We start from the raw sequence: 19,820 nt of genomic DNA on the forward strand, positions 1-19,820 counted from the left end.
AAGAGAACTCATACTTTGTATTGAGACCAAGTCAGAATCCCATGGCCAGGAAACTCACAAACCCCAAAGGGGAGCTCCCAATGCATTCTGGATAAGAAGAATGAGCATACACATCAAAAAGTCTCTCAAATAACTACACATACCCCCTTTAATCCAAGCTGCTCTCACTCTTGGTTGGAGAATCTGCTTTATTTTACAGATGGCAGAGAATATTAGGGAGATCCAAGATCCAGCAACACAAAAAAAGATATCCAATTGCCCACCACAAGACATACCACTTCCTCCATATTTACTGGAGCCCAGGAGAAATTACAGAGGAAGCAGTAACGTAAATATTACTCCCAATGCCAGCCTGACAACAAGCTCCAGGGAAATGATGACAGACACCGTGGTGAATCAAAGCACATCAAAGCAGAGTGCTATAGAGAACTAAACTCTAAACTTAACTGCTAACTTGCCAAGGCACAGGAATTGTGGAAGAGGGGGTGGGAAGACTATAAGATCCAGAGGGTGGGTAGAAATCTCCGGAGACACAGCTACCCACAGAAAGAGACTGACTGAGGCCCTAATTACCCTATAGTGAACACAAATAAACCCACTGAGAAGGGCTATTAGGGAAACAGGGTTGGGGAAGAGGGAATATAAGACTATAGCCTATGTAAAAAATAAAAAATTATTTTCTTTTAAAAATAACACAGATGCTTAAGCCTCCCCAAAATGTAGACAGTATGAAGTTCAGCTGTGTTGGGTCTCTGCCTACATACTTCTAGTAATCTCATTTTTTTTTAAATAGCTTTTCATGTATTTAAGAGACAGAGAGAGAAGAGTGCACCAGGGCTTCTTGCTGCTGTAAACTAACTTCAGAGGCACATGCCACTTTTTGCATCTGGTTTTACGCAGGTACTAAGGAATTGAACCCTAGCCAGCAGGATTTACAAGTCCCTAGTAATCACCTTGTGATAGAATATTGGAAAAAGTCGAAAGATGATAAGGTGTAGAAAGAGGAAGCAATAAAGTGCGAACTTATGAACATGGGATTTACCTTGGTGATAATGGGCTTGCCTGGCACGTCCCAAGCACCGGGTCCAATCTCCAACGCCAAAAGGCAAAAGCTAGAATGTGAAGGAGGGAAGAAAATAAGGTTATGGAATGGAATTATGATCAAAATGCATTATGTACATGTATGAAAATTGTCAGTAGAAAGTTTAAAAAATGTATTTTTGATAATTTTTTCATGCTCAGATAAGATACCTTGCTTTAACATCTTCAGTTGACACAATGATTGCTATTAGAGAAACAACTATGCTTATTTTAGGGGAAAACAGCTTGATCCTGTGCATATGGAAGTCAAGATTTAATGTCCCAAGAAATGGCTAAACTACTTTTCATGGAAAAGTGAATAGAGCGCATTTTACTCAAGAGAGAAGTCAACGAGATAGGAGGTCTGGGGAAATGGAGGCAAGTAATGGCAGTGAGTGGTGAATAGCAGTTTGCCAAGCCATCACAAGATGGGTTCCATCTCTGCCAACATTGTCTCCCTGTAACAAGCATCTTTTTGTTTAAGAGTAATAGATCTCCAATTGTTTCCTGGCAGGTGGTTGAAATTGTGGCTTGTTTTCAACACAGCATAATTGGTAATTTGAAGAAGCAAGTATCAATTACATAGCTAGTTTCATTTTGTTTAACTGTCCCTTTAAATCCTACTCAGTGGAGAAAATTCTTCCCCTGACTGGATAAAAGCTCCTTTTCTAGTCGCTGGCAATCCAAAGTCTTGAGACTCTTAAAGTCAAAACGATCTTTTAGGGTTGGAGAGATAGCTTAGCAGTTAAGCGCTTGCCTGGGAAGTCTAAGGACCCCAGTTCAAGGCTCGACTCCCCAGGACCCACGTTAGCCAGATGCACAAGGGGGCACATGTGTCTGGAGTTCCTTTGCAGAGTGGCTGGAGGCCCTGGTGTGCCCATTCTCTCTCCCTCTCGATATCTGCCTCTTTCTCTCTCTGTCGCTCTCAAATAAATAAACAAAAAATTAATTAATTAAAAAAAAACAGTCTTTTATCAGAATGATCCTTATTGCCAAATCTTCAGCCTTCATTTGAAAGTGGAGTTCCTGCCATGCTCTTAGGGCCTACTCAAGTTTGGGGAATGGGTGACTCCTTGAAAAAGTGTAAGGTTGAAGTGTCTCCAAATGACCTCTTCTCTGCCCCTCCCCCATTTCTCATCCTCCCTGTGTTGGAACAGAAGGTGGAGGGAAAGTGAAGTGGAAAGTGTTCTTACCTGGCTGGCACTGCGCCCTGTTCACATGCCTTCGAGGCAGGTGCTATTAAAGCTAGGGGACTGCTGGTGGTGATTGAAAGCACCACACAGCTCCTTCCGAGGAAGTCATCAGCCCTCCCCATCCATGCTAACTTTATGAGGGTGAGAGGTTTCACCACTCCTCAAGTGCCCATGTTCCATACGTTCATATGGCATTTGACATCTTGTATCTTAAATCTGTAGTTAAAATGCTAATACAAAGGCCATTTGAGGGAAAATAATTTATTTGACCTGGAAAGAAGAAAATTGATAAGATTTGCCTTCAATTCCTTAATAGCTGGCCACAGAATTATCATTACATGACTTTCATAGCTACATAAAGCTCGGGGTGTGTGGACAAAGAACAAAAGAAGCACTTCTCTTGAGCCTGAGATTCCAGAGAAATCTCTCACAAGGATATACTGATGATTATTTTGTTTTTTTAAAATCTTATTTTTTCTCTCTTCTCTCTTTCTTTCTTCCTGTCTCTTCCTCTTCCTCCTCTTCCTTCTTTTCTTCTCCTTCTTTTCTTTCATCTCTATCTCTCCCCTTTCCTTCCCTCCCCCTCACCTTCCTCCTTTCTTCCTGGCTCTCATTATGTACTACAACCTGACTTTGAATTGCTGGTGTTCCTTCTGCCATAGCCTCCTAAGTGCTGACACTGTAAGTGCACAGTGCACCACCATACCTGCTGTTTCATACTTTTTTTTTTATTTGAGAGCGACAGACACACAGAGAAAGACAGATAGAGGGAGAGAGAGAGAATGGGTGCGCCAGGGCTTCCAGCCTCTGCAAACGAACTCCAGACGCGTGCGTCCCCTTGTGCATGTGGCTAACTGGGACCTGGGGAACTGAGCCTCAAACCGGAGTCCTTAGGCTTCACAGGCAAGCGCTTAACCGCTAAGCCATCTCTCCAGCCCTGTTTCATACTTTTGAGTAATCTGCTGTAATCCTGATGGGCTTGCCTCTGTAGGTAACTTGATTTTTCTCTCTAACTGCTTTCAATATTTTTTCTCTGGATTGTGTGTTTGGTAGTTTGATTATAATATGGCAAGGAGAGGTTCTTTCCAGGTTTGGTCTGGCTGGGGTTCTAAAGGCTTCCTGCATCTGCATTGGCACCCCTTTCCCAATTTGGGGGAAGTTTTCTTCAGTGATTTTGTTGAAGACACCTACTATGCCTTTAGGGTAAAATTCTTCTCCTTCTACTATGCCCTGAATTCTTATGTTTAATCTTTTTATACTTTGCTGAATATCTTGAAATTCCCATTCATACTTTTCTATTAGTTTGTCTTACTCTTTGTTGGTCTGTATTAGATCTGCCACCTGGTCTTCTAGCTTAGATATTCTCTCCTTCATCCATTCCACTGGTGAGATTTTCTACAGAGTTTTTTTATTTCATTAACTGTGTTCTTCATTGCTAGTAATTCTGACTGGTTTTTCTTTATTATTTCTATTTCCTTATTTATGCCTTGTATTGACTCATTTATTTCATTAAGTTGGTGTCCTGTGTCTTCTTTGATTTCCTCTTTTATTCCTTTGATTTCTTCTTTGACTTCTTTGAACATATTTACAATCATTCCTTTGAAATCTTTCTCAGGCACTTCCTCTAACTCATTCTCACTGGAGTTCATTTCTTGCTCAACAGTTGATTGGCATCGAAATCATCATGGTCCACGTTCTCCTGAGGAGTGCTGACTTTACTGTTGAAATTACTGGAAAAGGCACTTGAAGTCCCAGTAGGAAGGGGCTCTCCTTTCCTTGAGGGCAAAACAGGCTGTTGCCACAGTTGGAAGTCCTTAAACATCTCTCTCACTTCCTTGGCTTCTTTATCCGCAAGTGGGTCTAAGGCCGTGAAAGCATCCGTGGGGATGTCCTTCGGTGGGCCATTTCTGGGAGGTGGCTGCCGAGGCGTGGCCAGAGGGAGGACATTACCCGTGAGGGCTGGGCGGGCATGGCAGGAGGTGGGAAAATGTTGCTCTGAAACAGGTTCCCCAGAGAGCTTGTGGATGACCAAACATTGGGTGTCATAGATGGAGAAGCACCCCACATGGCAGGGGCTGGGTGTGGGGGAAGCTGAGGCCATGGCAAAAGACTAAGGCTGGTTCCAACCTTGAACAGCTGGGCTTGTAGCAGAAACGATTGGCTGGCCAAAACCTGGAGGTTGACCTATCATGACTCCTGGGACCATGGACGTAGTCTGGTTGAAGACGACAGGTGTGCTCCAAGGTCCTGCCGGAGGGTGTGTGGCTGACACACCTCCTAGACCTGTGAGGGGCCCCATGTGGGCAGGAGCACTTGTTTTGAAGAGAGGGTTGTTCTGTAGGGCTGCAGAGGGTCCTGTGGGTGATGTCTGGCCTGGAGGTTCCGAGATGGGAGGTGCAAAGATGTCTGACACAAGCAAATCATTTGCTGGGGACTTAGCACTCCTTCTGCCTCTTCCTGGTTTAGTGCTTTGTGGAGGTGGGATAATGGCTATGGAGTCATGTGGGGAGGACTGGACAGAACTGTCCCCATCCTCCTTTAAGCCATTCTGTGCAGACAGTCCTCTGGGCGGGCTTCCCACAGAAGGGTTCAGGGAAGATTTGACATGGAAGCCTTTCTGTTCTCTTTCAGATACCCCATTCTGAGTTCTCACTGCTTGCTGGGTTTGTACTTAGGTAGGGCCTCGGGCCTGGCTGAGCTTCCTGTTTGCCAGTCCGGTTAGAAATCTGGTTAAACTGTTGACCAAAATAATCAACGTCACCATTCAGGGGCCCATTGCTACTCAAATTGTCTTTCTTCTGCTCTGGAGATTTGAGAGAATCAAATGAAGGAGGTGTCGACTGATCTGGTTGTGCAAAAGGATCATCGTGAAAAGGGTCAGGATTAGGGGTGCGAAAGAAGTTGAGATTGGCAGAAAAGGCATTTTCAGGCAAGAAAGGTGCCTGAGGTTTTGGTCGAGGGAGAGAGCAGGAGGTGATGCCATTTGTTAAGAATGGATTTTCTCTTAAAGAATTCCGATTGGTGTCGATTTCAGAGTTTAGGTCCACTAGCAGGATATCTTTGCTTTCCAACTTCAGTTTGTTAGTCTGGTCATCAAGAGTCATCAGGGCCTCATTTCCATTCTCTACTGTTTTGCTGGTTTCTTCAGCCTTTTTCTTCTCTTCTTCCTTTTTCTTTACATTATAAATAACTTGGAAAAGGTCTTTAAGATCAACAACTAATGGCTCAGCCTGCTGCCCTGTTTTGATTGCAAAAAACTGATGCTGGCCTTCCCCTCCACACATGTAACCAAATGCTCTGTTGTCTGTCACATCACAGGCAATGAAAGAAACCTGTTTACAGGATGTTCGTGCTCTATGACCCCAGTTTTCTTGTCGATGATTTTTATGCCAGACAGGGAAATATTGACCCGGATCCTTTGCTTGTGTTGTCCCTGAGACTGACCAGCGGCTGCCATTCCCTTGAGTTTCATCATAGAGTCTTGGTTCATTTTGTCTCCTCGTGCATCGGGCACATCATCAATGCCAATTAGCTTGGCCTTGTATTTTATGCCATCACCTTTGAACCTGGCCAAGTGATACTCATCTGTCTTCTCAGAACCTTTCTTCTTTTCCTTCTTCGATGGTGCCTTTGGCGCAGCCTGTTGGTCAGGCTGACCATTAGCTGCATTCGTTTCTACTTCATTAGACATGATCAGGCAGGCAGGGTCCTGGCCCCAGCAGACACTCAGGGAGGACAGGCGATTCCTGATGGACACATCTCAAAAGGACAAAACCGATGGCACACACCTGCAAGTCCCCACAGTCACGGTCACGGTACCCCAGGGCGGGGCAGCCACTCAGTTCCTGGCTAGCATCCGGTGGCAGCAGCAGCAGCGGGCATTGCCTCCCTCCCGCCCGGAGCCTCTGCAGCGCCCAGCTGCCCCAGCTTTAAATAGCCGCGGCTGGGGACATGGAGCCGCGCAGCCACTCCTGGCCAGAGATATGGTTCTAATCAGATCGCTGGCAGCCGAGCTGGAGTTCATTTCTGATGCATTAATACTATTTGGTGCATTTATATTGTCTTGATTTTTGTGTTATAATGTATATATTTTTGCATCTTGGATTAAGTCAATGCTTGGATTTTCTAGTTAGCTGGGTATTCTTAACTGTATCAATTGATTTGATGTTCTATTATCTTCAGGGTAGGAGGTTAAGGTGTTAGGTGTGGCTCTTAAGACTCTCAGAGTATCTATAAAAGTGTTCCTAGGGGGTTGGGTTTGCCTGCTATGGGAGTATTTAAGTAGGCTGAGTGGAACAAAATACAGATAGATTCTAAAATTTAACTAAATGATGTACACATTCAATGAAAAACAGCATGGAGTATTTATGCAAGAGTAGATATTATAACAACCAGATCCTCTATCAACAAAGAGGTTAAGATTTCTGGTCTGTTGAGGGTTCCAAGTCAGCTTGTTACCAAGTGAGACCCTTTCCTGGTGCAATCTCAGTTACCTTTTTGGATGAATTTGGTCTCAGTTATGCTGCTCTCTGCTTGCGTCCCTGTGGGTTCAAGTAGGCTGACCGGGTTGCTGGCCCGCTGTTCTGTTTTTTGGAGCTGGGAAATGGCTTTTCCTGTGGGGCAAGCCGAGCCTGGCAGCTGTGGCCCTGCAGATCTGGCACCACCGCTGCTGGAGCCACCGCTGCTGAAGCCGCTTCAGCCAGCCTGTATGGGCTCTGGATGCTCTGGATCTCTCCTACTTCTCTGCTGCCACTTTAATTTCTTATGCACCTCACTTTTTATTAAAAGGGTGTATTTTGCTGGGTTTTCTTTGGCTTTTTCTCCCCTGGGCTGCTTTGGCATGGTTCCTACGCCACCATCTTAACCAGAAGTCTCTGTTTCATACTTTTGATAAAACTATTATGAGGTGTACAGAAACAAATTCAGGCCATGTCAGGCACGACTGTGCTATTCAATGAATAGTTGTAGAAGAAAATGTCAGCCAGCTTGTGCTCAGATGGTCCCACGACAATCCAACCCCATCTACCTAGGTTCCCTCAAATGCTCCCCAAGGCCTAGAAGTCCACAGAAGGACAACCCTGAAGGTGACCAGTTTGCTGTGTGCTCACTCCTCATTAACTCCTTACTTTTGTTCTTTCTCCCCAACAATCTCATCCAAGACTATCTCCCTGCACTCCAGCAATACACTTTCTGGGACCTTTAGAAGAGTTCCCCACTCTGGGGCAGACTCTCTAATTGCCACAAATAATTTTGTGGCCCATTCAGCAGGAAATAGTTCACAATCTGACATCATGGCCCCTTGTCCTCTAACAGTAGTTAAGAGTATCTTCTTATGAGAGGGGGGAATAAGAGGGGTTACAGTTAGGGTGACTGGACCCCTGAAGGTAAAAAGGGCAGGAAAGTTTGCATTTGCTAGAAATCAAAGATGATCTGACTTTTTATCTCTTCTCTAGTTCTGTAGAGACCTGCTTTTTTCCACAAAAAACTAGAACCCCTCCTAGGAGGGAGGTCTTTCTTAGGATTTGAACATTGTGGTTGGTCAAGTTCAGCCCCCAGAACTTGGTGGCAGAGCTAGCCTCTTTCTGAAACAGTCCCTACCCCTAAACAACCTGCCCTCTGGTTCACTTGAGCTGGAAAAACAGCCCACCCCATAAGGTCATAAATACCTTTGCAAAGGGAGGTCAGGCTCTCTGATCACTTGGGAATTTCCAGCTGTGGAAAACCCTAGCTCTTACTTTCCACATGGGTGCTTCATCCACCCCAGCTCCCTACATGGCAGGAGCTCCTTGAACTTTCTTTTGTCTTTCTTTCCATGCTTTTTTCCAGGCCTTCCATGTGGGATCTCTTGGTCACTTGGGTGCCTTTCCTTGGCTCTGTACTTCCCTCAATAAATATAATAATTTAACAAAAAACTATTGTGAGGAAAACATTCTTTGTTTTTGTTTGTTTGTTCATTTCAAGACCAGCTCTTGCTCTGTCCTTACTCCACAAATGTGTAGGAAGTATAAAAGCATCACACTATGGCCTTTCTTCAGCCTTCACTGTCCAGTGAGGATCCCATGTTTATTAAAATAACTCAAACCTTTGTGCTTTTTCTCTTGTTAATCAGCTCTTGTTTTAATTGGGTTCCTAGTTGCAGCTGAAGAGCCCCAGACAGAACTTGGGGTAGGAGAGAAAGGAGAAGGGACTGTCTCCTTTACAGTATACATAGCTGTTGGACAGGACAATAGGAAGTTTAAATGTGATCTTGCATTCGCTGTGAACTAGCTCTGTTACCTTGAGCAAGACACTTCTTTCTATTTTAGGACTAAATTTATCCTGCTAAAAATGAGATAGTCTCTGTGATTCCTTCTCCATCTATGAGACTTCTCTAGTCTACAAGACTAAACTCTCAACACTGTGTGATGTCTTTAGCCCACAGGGATCTTATTAGGATGGTGCCATGTGTTAGATGTCTTTCCCCAAAAGGTTACATTCACATCTTAACCCAGAACCTTATTTGGAAAAAAAAAAACAACAACAAAAAAAAAACCACTTTGTGGAAATAATTAAGAATATTGCTAGGCGTATTGATGCATGCCTTTAAACCCAGCACTCAGAAGACAGAAGTAGGAGAATCATTGTGAGTTTGAGGTCAGCCTAGGACTACGGAGTGAGTTCCAGGTCAGCCTACCTCAAAAAGACAAAAACAAAAACAAACAAAAAGAATATTAAGGGCTGGAGAGATGGCTTAGTGGTTAAGGCACTTGCTTGAAAAACCTAAAGACCCATGTTTGACTTTTCAGATCCCACATTAACCAGAAGAATGAAGGTGAGGCAAGCACAAGGTCACACATGTCCACTAGGTGGCAAAAGTGTCTAGTTCAATTTCAGTGGCTGAGGCTCTGGTGTGCCAATTCTCTCTTTGTCTCTCTCTTGCTTGTTCTCTCTAAAATAAAATAAAAGAGGGAATCATGGTGTACAGATGGGGGCTTTGGTGGCGCGAGTGATCCGGAACTTCAACCTGGAAAGCAGAGCGGAGTGAGAGATCAGCAAGATGAAGCCCTCCTCGGCTCCCCGGCACCCGTCCACCCGGAGCCTGCTGCGAGAGCACATAAGCAACAATCCGGAGATTAAGGGAGAAATTACTAGAAAAGACAACAAGCTACTGTCATTACTGAAGGATGTGTATGTGGATTCCAAAGATACCATATCTTCCCTGCCGTCAAATGATGCTGGATCACGACCAGAGCCAAAGGAAGACAGACTGCCAAAAGGCCCACACTTTGATAGGAATATTGTACACATTCCAAAGGGCAAGGTTTTGGTTGTGGAGGCTCTGACGCTGCTCAGTAACCACAAGCATCATCCAGAAACGTGGACTGCCGAGAGGATAGCTCAAGAGTACCAGTTAGAACTACAAAATGTGAATTCCCTGCTCCAATATTTTGTAACTTTTGAAGTCAAACTCCCTGAAGACAGGAAAGCATTACCATCAAAATGAAGGGACATCAAATTACTTTTCCAGTGTGTGCTTTTAGCATGTGAAATGATAGAACTGGGAGTGAGTTTGCACTGCCTGCTTTGAGAGCATGCTGTTGCTGTTATGGAGTGCGTTAAGTCTTCAGGATTGCTGTGGAACAACCTTCATGTGCATTCCTCTGTATGGGCCGCCATGGCCAATCAGCACATTTAGAAGTTATTATAAAGGAAAGATAACGTGCCATTTGGCCCATTGGCTTTGCAGGCAAACACTTTAATTACTAAGCATCCTTCCAGCAGCCCCCCCCCCCTTTTTTTTTAATTTTCAAGGTAGGATTTCCTTCTAGCCCAGGCTGACCTGGAATTCACTATGTAGTCTCAGGGTGGCTTCAAACTCACAGCAGTCTTCCCACCTCTGCCTCCCAAATGCTGGGATTAAAGGTATGTACCACCATGCCTGGTTTGAGAATATGTATTCTTTTATGCAAGAGTGAGAATTGGCGCACCAGGGCGTCCAACCACTGCAATTGAATTCTAGATGTGTGTGCCTTTTTGTGTGTATGTGCGACCTTGTACACTTGCATTATTGTGCATCTGGCTTATGTGGGACCTGGAGAGTCAAACATGAGTCCTTAGCCTTTGCAGGCAAGTGCCTTAATTGTTAAGCCATCTCTCCAGCTCTGATGTTTTTATAGTATGAGAGGTAATAAGAATTAGTCAGGGTGTCTTTCATTTTGAATTGGGTTTAAGTTTGGAATGGCTTTATTTATTATTATTATTATTATTTATTTTATTTTATTTCTTTTGGTTGTTTTTGAGGTAGGGTCTCACTCTGGTCCAGGCTGACCTGGAATTAACTATGTAGTCTCTGGGTGGCTTTGAACTCACGGTGATCCCCCTACCTCTGCCTCCCGACTGCTGGGATTAAAGGTGTGCACCACCATGCCCGGCTTGGAATGGCTTTATTTACAAAAAAAGTTATTTAGTGTTGTAGAGATGGCTTAACAGTTTAAATGCTTGCCTACAAAGCTAAGGACCCATGTTTGATTCTTCAGATCCTACATAAGCCATGTGCACAAGGTGATGCAAGGTCACACATGTGCTCAAGAGTGTCTGGAGTTTGATTGCAATGGCTGGAGGCTCTAGCTTGCCAATTCTTTCTCTCCTTTCTCTCGCTCTCAAAAAAATACATTTTTTAATTGATTTGTTTGCAAGCAGAGGCAGAGAGAATGAAAATGGGTGTGCCAAGGACCCCAACTGCCACAAAAGAACTCCAGCTGCGTGCAGCACTCCATGCGACTGGTTTTATGTGACAAATCAAACTCAGGTTGTTAGGCTGCATAGGCAAGTGTCTTAATCTCTCCAATCCTGGAATAACTTTTTATTTTTTTTTGAGGTACAGTCTCAGTCTAGCTCAGGCTGACTGGAATTCACTATGTAGTCTTGGGGTGGCAATCCTCCTAGCTCTGTCTCCCAAGTGCTGAGATTAAAGTTGTGCAACACCATGCCCCACCTGGAATAACTTTTTTAAAAGATGTAAAAAGGAAAGTCCAAAAGCTTTCAGAGAGGCACTACTGGGGACTGTTTGAAAAAATAACTTCCCACTAGTTTAGGAATGTTACTCCCAGCCCTCGGGAGGCAGAGGCAGGAGGATTGCCATGAGTTCAAGGCCACCCTAAGACTACATAAGTGAATTCCTGGTCAGTCTGGATTAGATAGAGTGAGACACCACCTTCAACCCCTCCCCACCAAAAAATGTAAATAAAGTTCAAATTAATATATGTGTTCCCAACCCCCAGTTTTTATGTTGGTTAAAAGAAGAGGGAAAAATGCAAATATTTGATGTGATCACTGGAAGGGACCTGAGAAAGCACAGTGTCATCTGATTAAACTGCACACAGCCTGTAGCAGAGAGAGTGAGAGCTTAGTTTATGTTAGTATATTATTTCCTTTAGGATCTTGGGTAAGTGCATAAGCTCCCTGAAATTGAATTTCCTGTATGAATGGTTATAATCCTGTCTTACATACATCTAAGGGCTGTTATGGAGGTAAGAACTAAAACAATAAAGGACTAAGCAGATGGAGCTTTTTTGGAGAGGTGAGACTCGGGGTCTGAGAAGCATGTAAGCTAAATTTCTCCAGTTGATACAGGAGGCAGGATTAACATTTACGTTTTCAAAATCCTTCTAGTGGTTTTTATGTTCTGGCAAAAAGAAGAATTTTGAATAGGCAGAAGCAAGGAGTGGAGGAATTGGGATTGGCAGTGTGCTTCCAAGAGAAGACAGCACTACGTCTCTCAGCATCCCCTGAGAAAAGATAAGAAGGGTCTAACACAGAAGAATTTGGTGTGAAGATGGAATAAGGCAGTTGTATGTTGAAGACAACATGGGTAGGTCCTTTGTAAGCTGGTTTTTAAATCTAGCACCATGCAAATAAACTACACCTGGTTTTGGTTTAACACAATTTAAGAAGATGTGAAATTCCTAATCAGTGTAAAATAGCATTTGAAAACAAAATCAGTGAAACCCACTTTGCTTTATGTAAAGACCAATACTTGAATCGTTAGTACTGCTGTTTCTGAGCCATCTGTTATCTACATTGCATGGCCAGGCTTCTGTTACATGGTGTCACATAATAAAATACTTCCATGTTTAACCTAAAAAATAAAATAAAATAAAACTTAAAAAAAGAATATTGAGTTGAGATCATTCTAGGTTACTCAGGTAGGCCCTAATTCAAATAACAAGTGTTCTTTTTTATTTTTTATATTAATTTTTAAAAATTTATTTGATCTATTTGAGAGTGGGGGAGGGAGAGAATGGGCATATCAGGACCTTCAGCCACTGCGAATGAACTCCAGACCCATCCACCCCTTGTTTGTCAGGCTTACATGGGTCCTGAGAAATTGAACCTGGGTCCTTTTGCTTTGCAGGCAATTGCCTTAACTACTAAGCCATCTCTCCAACCCAAGTGTTCTTAAAAAAAAAAAATGTGTGTGTGTGTACATACACACATGCTTGAACATGGGTGAACCTTTAACATGTCTCTTACCACTTCCTGCAAACAAACACCAGATTCTTGTGCTACTTATTTATTTATTTTTTTCTGGTACTGGGAATTGAAGCCAGGGTTTCATGCATCCCAGGCAAGCTCTCTATCGCTAAGCTGTATCCCCAGCCCTTGTGCTGCTTTTTGTGTCTGGCTTTATGTGAGTGTTAGGGAATCAAACCCAGGCCACAGGCTTTGCAAGCAAGCGCCTTTAACACTGAGTCATCTCCCCAACCCTCAAATAACAAGTGCTGTAATGAGAGGCAGAAGACCTGCATAGGAAATGACAATGTGAGGCAGAGTGGCATCGCATAGCTGTAAGCCTAGGAATGCCCACAGCTACCAGAAGCTGGGAAAGGTCAAGGCAGATTCTCCAGCCTTTCAAGAGAGCACAGTCCAGCTCACACCTTCAATTTAGACTTTAGGCTTCAAAACTATGAAAGAATAAATTTCTATTGTTTTATCACAGCAAGTTTGTGGCGATTTATTATATTAGCCATGAAAAACTCATATACAAGGTGAAGAAGAAAATGCACACAGCATGGCAGTGAACAAAAACTCCTTTCAGGGCTGGAGAGATGGCTTAGTGGTTAAGCGCTTGCCTGTGAAGCCTAACGACCCTGGTTCTAGGCTCGATTCCCCAGGACCCATGTTAGCCAGATGCACAAGGGGGCGCACGCGTCTGGAGTTCGTTTGCAGAGGCTTTCTCTCTGCCTGTTTCTCTCTCTGTCGCTCTCAAATAAATAAGAATAAGCAACAACAACAAAACTCCTTTCAATGACTTCAGGAGGATATCTAACTGCTAACATTTAGTTTCTCTCTCTCAAATAATAAATAAACAGATACTATATAGAAACAAACTGCTTTGTGATGAAGTGGAGCTCATAAACTCAGAGATTTTGAATTGGGAGGGAACTAGGATGCAGTCTAGATTATAAGAGAAGAAAATTTGTTGACAATGTTGGTGTTACCGTAAGCTAATTTTGAGCCCAACATTGCATATTAGTACCTAAAATACATAAGTTATGTACTTTCAAACTATAGAATATATTGTATAAAATTTATTTGTATGCAGCTCTTTTTAGCTGTATCAATTGAAGTACAACAAAGGTGTGTCTGTCCAGTAACAGTTTATGTCCTACCTAGTTTCCTTTTCATTTACTGTCTACCACTAAGAGTTACTATAAGGGCTGGGAAGATTGCTCAGTGGTTAAAGGAACTTACTTGCAAAGCCTGTGGCCCAGGTTTAATTCCCAAGCCTTCCATGTAAACTATATGTAAAAAGGTGGCACAAGGGGCTAGAAACATGGCTTAAGCAGTTAGGCACTTGCCTGCAAAGCCAAAGGACCTTGGTTCAATTTCCCAGGATGCACATAAACACAAGGTGGCACATGCATCTGGAGTTCGTTTGCAGTGGCTAGAGGCCCTGACACACCCATTTTCTCTCTTTCTCTCAAATAAATAAAAATTTAAAAAGGGGGGGGTGGTGGCTGAAAGGATGGCTTGGCAGTTAAGGCATTTGCCCCCAAAGCCAAAGGACCCAGGCTTGATTTCCCAGGACCCACATTAGCCAGATGCACAAGGGGGTGCACATGTCTGGAGCTTGTTTGCAGTGGCTAGAGGCCATGGAGTGCCCTCTCTCTCTCCCCTCTTTCTCTGTCAAGTAAATAAATAAATAAAAATATAGTATTCTTTTTTTTTAAGATGGTGAAGAGGAGCTTTTATTTTTTTGCCCAAATGTTTTTAAATTGTTTGAATGTCCTAGAATGAGAATATACATACACACATACATGCATACATTACTTGGGAACGTTATTACAGGAAATATTTTTTACAAGAGCTTAAAACTGCTAGGTTGGATCATAGAACTAACTAGGTAATGAACATCTATCTTTTTCCTAGACAGGCAAGTATCTTGGTCTGTTTTTGCTACTCTAACCAAAAACCATGGACTGAGTTTGTTAATAATGAACAGAAATGTATACACTCAGTTAAAAATAAAATATTCTTTTAAGTGGCACAAGCATCTAGTGTTCATTTGCAGGGGGCAACAGGCCCTGGCACACTCATACACGCATGAAAAAGAAGGTTGTTTTTGTTTTTTTAGAGGTAGGGTCTCACTGTAGTCCAGACTAGCTTAGCAGTTAAGGCGTTTGCCTGCAAAGCCAAAGGACCCAGGTTCCACCCCCCAGGACCCACATTAGCCAGATGCACAACGGGGTGCATGCGTCTGGAGTTCATTTGCAGTGCCTGGAGGCCCTGGTGCCCCCATTCTCTCTCTTTCTCCCTCTTTCTCTGTCAAATAAATAAAAATAAAAAACAAACAAATAGAAGTCAAGGTCACAAGGAAAGGCTGAGGAGCTGTCAGAGAACACAGGCTAAAAAGCCATGTGGGGTCCTAGATAGTGTCCTAGAAGCAGAAAAGAAGTGGTAAGGAAACAGTTGAAATTTTAATAAAGTCTTCAGTTAGTCACATCATATCTAATGTTAATTTCCTGGTTCTGATAATAGTATTGATATGGTCACATAAAATAATAATGCTGAGAGAATAATGGGTAAGATATGTATGGAAATACTTAAAACTATGTTTACAAGTTGTCTGCAGTTTAAAATTAACTCAAAAATAAAAAGTAAAAGAATAAATCAAAAGGGCCAGGTGTGGTGACACATGCCTTTAATCCCAGCACTTGGGAGGCAGAGGTAGGAGGATTGCTGTGAGTTTGAGGCCAGCCTGAGACTACAGAATGAATTCCAGGTCGGCCTGGGCTAGAGTGAGACCCTACCTTGAAAACAACAACAACAAAAACAATAAGTCAACATGGCAACAGAGCTGTCACAGATAGATTAAGAAGACAGGAGAGCTGAATGCCTTTCATCTTCATGGTGATGATATTTCCATATATACATGTATGCTAAAACTTGCCAAACTAGTTAGTTGTGATGGTGCTACACACCTGTAATCACTGTACTCAGGAAGTGGAAGAAGGAGGTTTATGAGATAAAAAACTAGCCTGAGTTACATGGTAACACTTTGTCTCATAAAGCCAAGAACAGAGGACTGTAGAAATGGCTCAGAATTAAAGGCATTTGCCTGCAAAGCCTAAGGACCCCAGTTCAATTCGCCAGTACCCACTTAAAAGCCAGATACACAAGGTGGTGCATGAATCTGGAGTTCATTTGCAATGGCTAGAGACCCTGGTACATCCATTCTCTCTCTCTTTATCTGCCCCCCCTCTCTATCAAGTAAACAAATAAATAAAATGTTAAAAGAAAAACCAGGAACACCAAACAAAAGGTCCCCAACTATATTATTTTCTAAAATATTTTATTTTCCTTTATTTGACAAAGAGAGAATGAGGCAGAGAAAGAGAGAGAAGGAAAGGGCACACCAGGACCTCCAGCCACTGCAAACAAACTCCAAATGCATCCGCCCCCTTGTGCATCTGGCTTATGTAGGTTCTGGGGAGTCGAGCCTGGGTCCTTTGGCTTTGCAAGCAAGTGCCTGAGCTGCTAAGGTGTCCCTCCAGCCCATTCTCTCTCTCTCTCTCTATTTATTTATTTATTTTTGGTTTTTCAAGGTAGGATCTCACTCTAGTCCGGGCTGTCCTGGAACTCACTATGTAATCTCAGGGTGGCCTCGAACTCATGGTGATCCACCTACCTCTGCCTCCCAAGTGCTGGGATTAAAGGCGTGCACCACCACGCCAGGCCTATCTCTCTTTCTATCTGCCTCTTCTTTTTCTCTTTCAAATAAGATAAAATTTAAAAGTAAAATAAAATTATATATAAAAAAAGACCCTATCTCAAACAAAGACTGACACAGGAGGTTGTCTGCTGGACCTCCACACACACATTGTGGTATGCCAACGCCCACACATACACACACACTCCAAACACACAGATATACATACATACAAATATATACACCAGAACAACAAAACAAAAGACAGGCCCAAGACCCCAGTCACCTGAGCCAGTGAACTCCCATGTGTCAGTCCTAAGAAAAACATCCTCCTACTCCTACACACTTGGACTCTCTATTCTTCTGTTTGAAAGAGATCTTGAGCGGGGCATGGTGGCACACACCTTTAATCTCAGCATTTGGGAGGCCTACGTAGGAGGACCACTATGACTACCTCGTGAAAACAAAAGACGAAAAGAAAAAAGAGAACTGGAGGGTAAAATCAGCACAGAGCAAAGCAGCAGGGAGATGGGGAAAGAGCAAACGACAGCATTTGTATCTTTGGATCTTTCTGGGTGGGAACTGCACACACCTATGGCCTGAGCTTGTCTGAGGAAAGCTTTTGTCACTTGTAACCAAATGAATCCCAACAAAGCAACTCTAAAATCAGTATAGTAACAATGGTATAAATTCTCTTCATTATTCTCACATACCACCTCTGAACATGACAGTGTTAGAAACCAGAACTGGGAGCTGGAATGTAACTCAGTGGTAGTGTTTGCCTAGCCTGTGAGAGGCTCTGGGTTCAATTCCCAGCACTGTGAAAGTAAGAAAGAAAGAGAGAAACAGAAATAGAGAAAAAGGGGCTGAGTGGCTAAAGGAGCTTGTTTGCCAAGTTTGATGGCCTGGGCTGGATTCCCCAGTACTCACATAAAGCAAAATGTACAAAGTGGTATATGCATTTGGAACTTATTTGCAGTGTCAAGAGGCCCTGGCATCTTCTCTACACACCCCCTCTTTCTCTTAAATAAATGAATATTTTCAAAAATAAGAGAAAATGGCTAATGAACAATTCTGAACTCTGAATTAGGAAGTGGCTAATGAAACACAGTCATCGAATGGGACCCTCAACTCCCACATTCTTCCAAGCATCCAGAATTGAGGAGATAAAACCAATCCTCCTCCAAATTCTGGAGAACTGAAACAGAGCCAGAAGTTAAGACTTATGGAGTCCTACTCCCTCTGTTCTCACTCTAAGAGTCAAAGCTACTTCTCTCTAGTAAGGTCAAAGTCTTGCATTCCAGTCTTTTGTTTATTGGGCTGATTGTTTCATTTGTTGATGTTTTGATTTGTTTTTTAAATATTTATTTACTTATTTACCTGAAAGAGAAAGAATATGAACCTCTTGCTGCTGCAAACACAAACTCTGCACATGCACCACTGTGTGCAGCTGGCTTTACTTGGGGACTGGGGAATTAAACCAGAGCTGTTAGGCTTTGCTTACAAGGGCCTTAAACTGCTGAGCAATCTCTCCAGCATTTTTAAAAATTTATTTATTTATTTATCTGCAAACAGAGAGAAACAGAGGGGAAGAGAAACAGAGACACAGAATGGGTGTGCTAGGGCCTAAAGGTACTGCAAAGGGACCCCAGATGCATGTGCCACTTTGTGCATCTGGCTTTAAGCGGGAACTGGGGAATTAAAGCTGGGCTTTGCAGACAAGCACCTTAACCACTCAGCAATCTATCCAGCCCTGCTTTTTGTTTTTTTAAAGTAAGGTCTCACTCTAGCCTAGGCTGAATTGGAATTCACACTATAGTTCAGGCTTGACTTGAACTCATGTGATTCTCTTACCTTACTCTCTTTAGTCCTGGGATTAAGTTAAGAATGAGCCACTATGCCCGGCTTGCATTCCTGTCTTTTGTACACTATCTGAGGGGTGGCTTGATCACACACTGGTCCATGTGTCTGCAGACAGGAGCTTCCTTCGTCACTCATTCTCCTTGAACTGTCATGTAGTCCCGGTTTCTTGCTACTAATGATACTGGGAGCAACTCCATGTCTACTGATAATCTGCACTTACTGCCATTCTAGCCTACCTGCCTGTCTGTTGTGATATCCATATAAAATATATACAATTTCATAAATAAAGAAGGCTTATTATGATGGTTGAAAGTAACAGAAAACCCTGCTCACAAGCAAGAGCTAATGAATCAGACAATCAAGGCTTGTTTTCCTCACATAACAGGAAATCAGCAGGTAAGTGGCTGCCTCTGTCAGTTCTGCAGCTCAGGGTCACCAGTACCAGGGTGGGGCTTATACTTCTCTCAGCCACTCCCTAATGGTAGCAAAAAGGTACCCAGCTCCACATATAATGTCTGCCTCTTGCTTAGAAAGGGAAATGGGCAGCTGGGAAGATGGCTTAGAGGTTAAGTGTGTTTGCTTGCAAAGCCTGCTTTCCCAAGCTCAATTCCTCAGCACCCCCATAAAGCCAGATGCAAACAGTGGTGCAAGCATCTAGCATTCATTTTCAGTGGCTAGAGGGCTGGGTGCACTCATACACCCCCTGACACACACACACACACACACACACACACACGTGCAGATAAATTTTAAAAATTGAAATTAAAAAATAGAAAGGGATAAGGAGATGATGCCAATTATGGCTGTCCCTTTAATCAGGAAAAAAAAGCTCTCTGTGTTCTTCTATGCATATCTTCTTGGCCAGAATTACACTGGGGAGAGAGAAGGGTTGCCATGGGCCCTGATGGTCCTGCTCAAGTGAATCTTTAATGCATATGAGTAAACTATTCCTTACAAATGTGACATAAGCAACAAGAATTGTGAAGACTTAAAGCAAAGCACAAAAACCAATTTGAGACTTAGACTGGCTTTAAAGGGGCTAGAAGCATAAAGAGCACTTGCAGCATTAACATTCCTGTGGAACGGGGATGTAGATGGTCCCTGTCTGAAATTAGACAATACAGTATTAATGGTTTTCACTACGATTCTAATGTCCTGGTTTTGTTGCAGTCTGCCCTGTGTGCCAGGGAACTGAAGTCCATATGTGGGCTGAGATGTGAAACTCTCACCAAGCACAGTCTACACACCCACACAGCTGCATTCATCACAAGTTTCTGTTGGAAGCTTGTTAAAATAAACTCATTGCAAGGCAGGTTAGTTCAGTTCAGTTTCAAATACACACTAGCAAAATTATCATCTCTATCTGTTGTCAGCACAGTAAAGTTAAATTTTATTTCTACTTTCAGCTTTCCCATTAAGCTTTTTTCCTTTTTTCTTTTCTTTCTTTCTTTCTTTCTTTTTTTTTTTTTTTGTTGTTGTTTGTTTGTTTTGGT

General features: G+C 42.9%; 2 pseudogenes; one reads left to right on the forward strand and one right to left on the reverse strand.

The window, feature by feature from the left end:
* Nucleotides 1–3,918: 3,918 nt before the first annotated feature.
* On the reverse strand, nucleotides 3,919–5,964 carry LOC101599236 (annotated as a pseudogene).
* A 3,273-nt stretch (nucleotides 5,965–9,237) lies between these two features.
* Nucleotides 9,238–9,756, forward strand: LOC101610965 (annotated as a pseudogene).
* The last annotated feature ends 10,064 nt before the right edge of the window (nucleotides 9,757–19,820 follow it).

Source organism: Jaculus jaculus, chromosome 11, assembly GCF_020740685.1.
Source record: "Jaculus jaculus isolate mJacJac1 chromosome 11, mJacJac1.mat.Y.cur, whole genome shotgun sequence".
NCBI lineage: Eukaryota > Metazoa > Chordata > Mammalia > Rodentia > Dipodidae > Jaculus > Jaculus jaculus.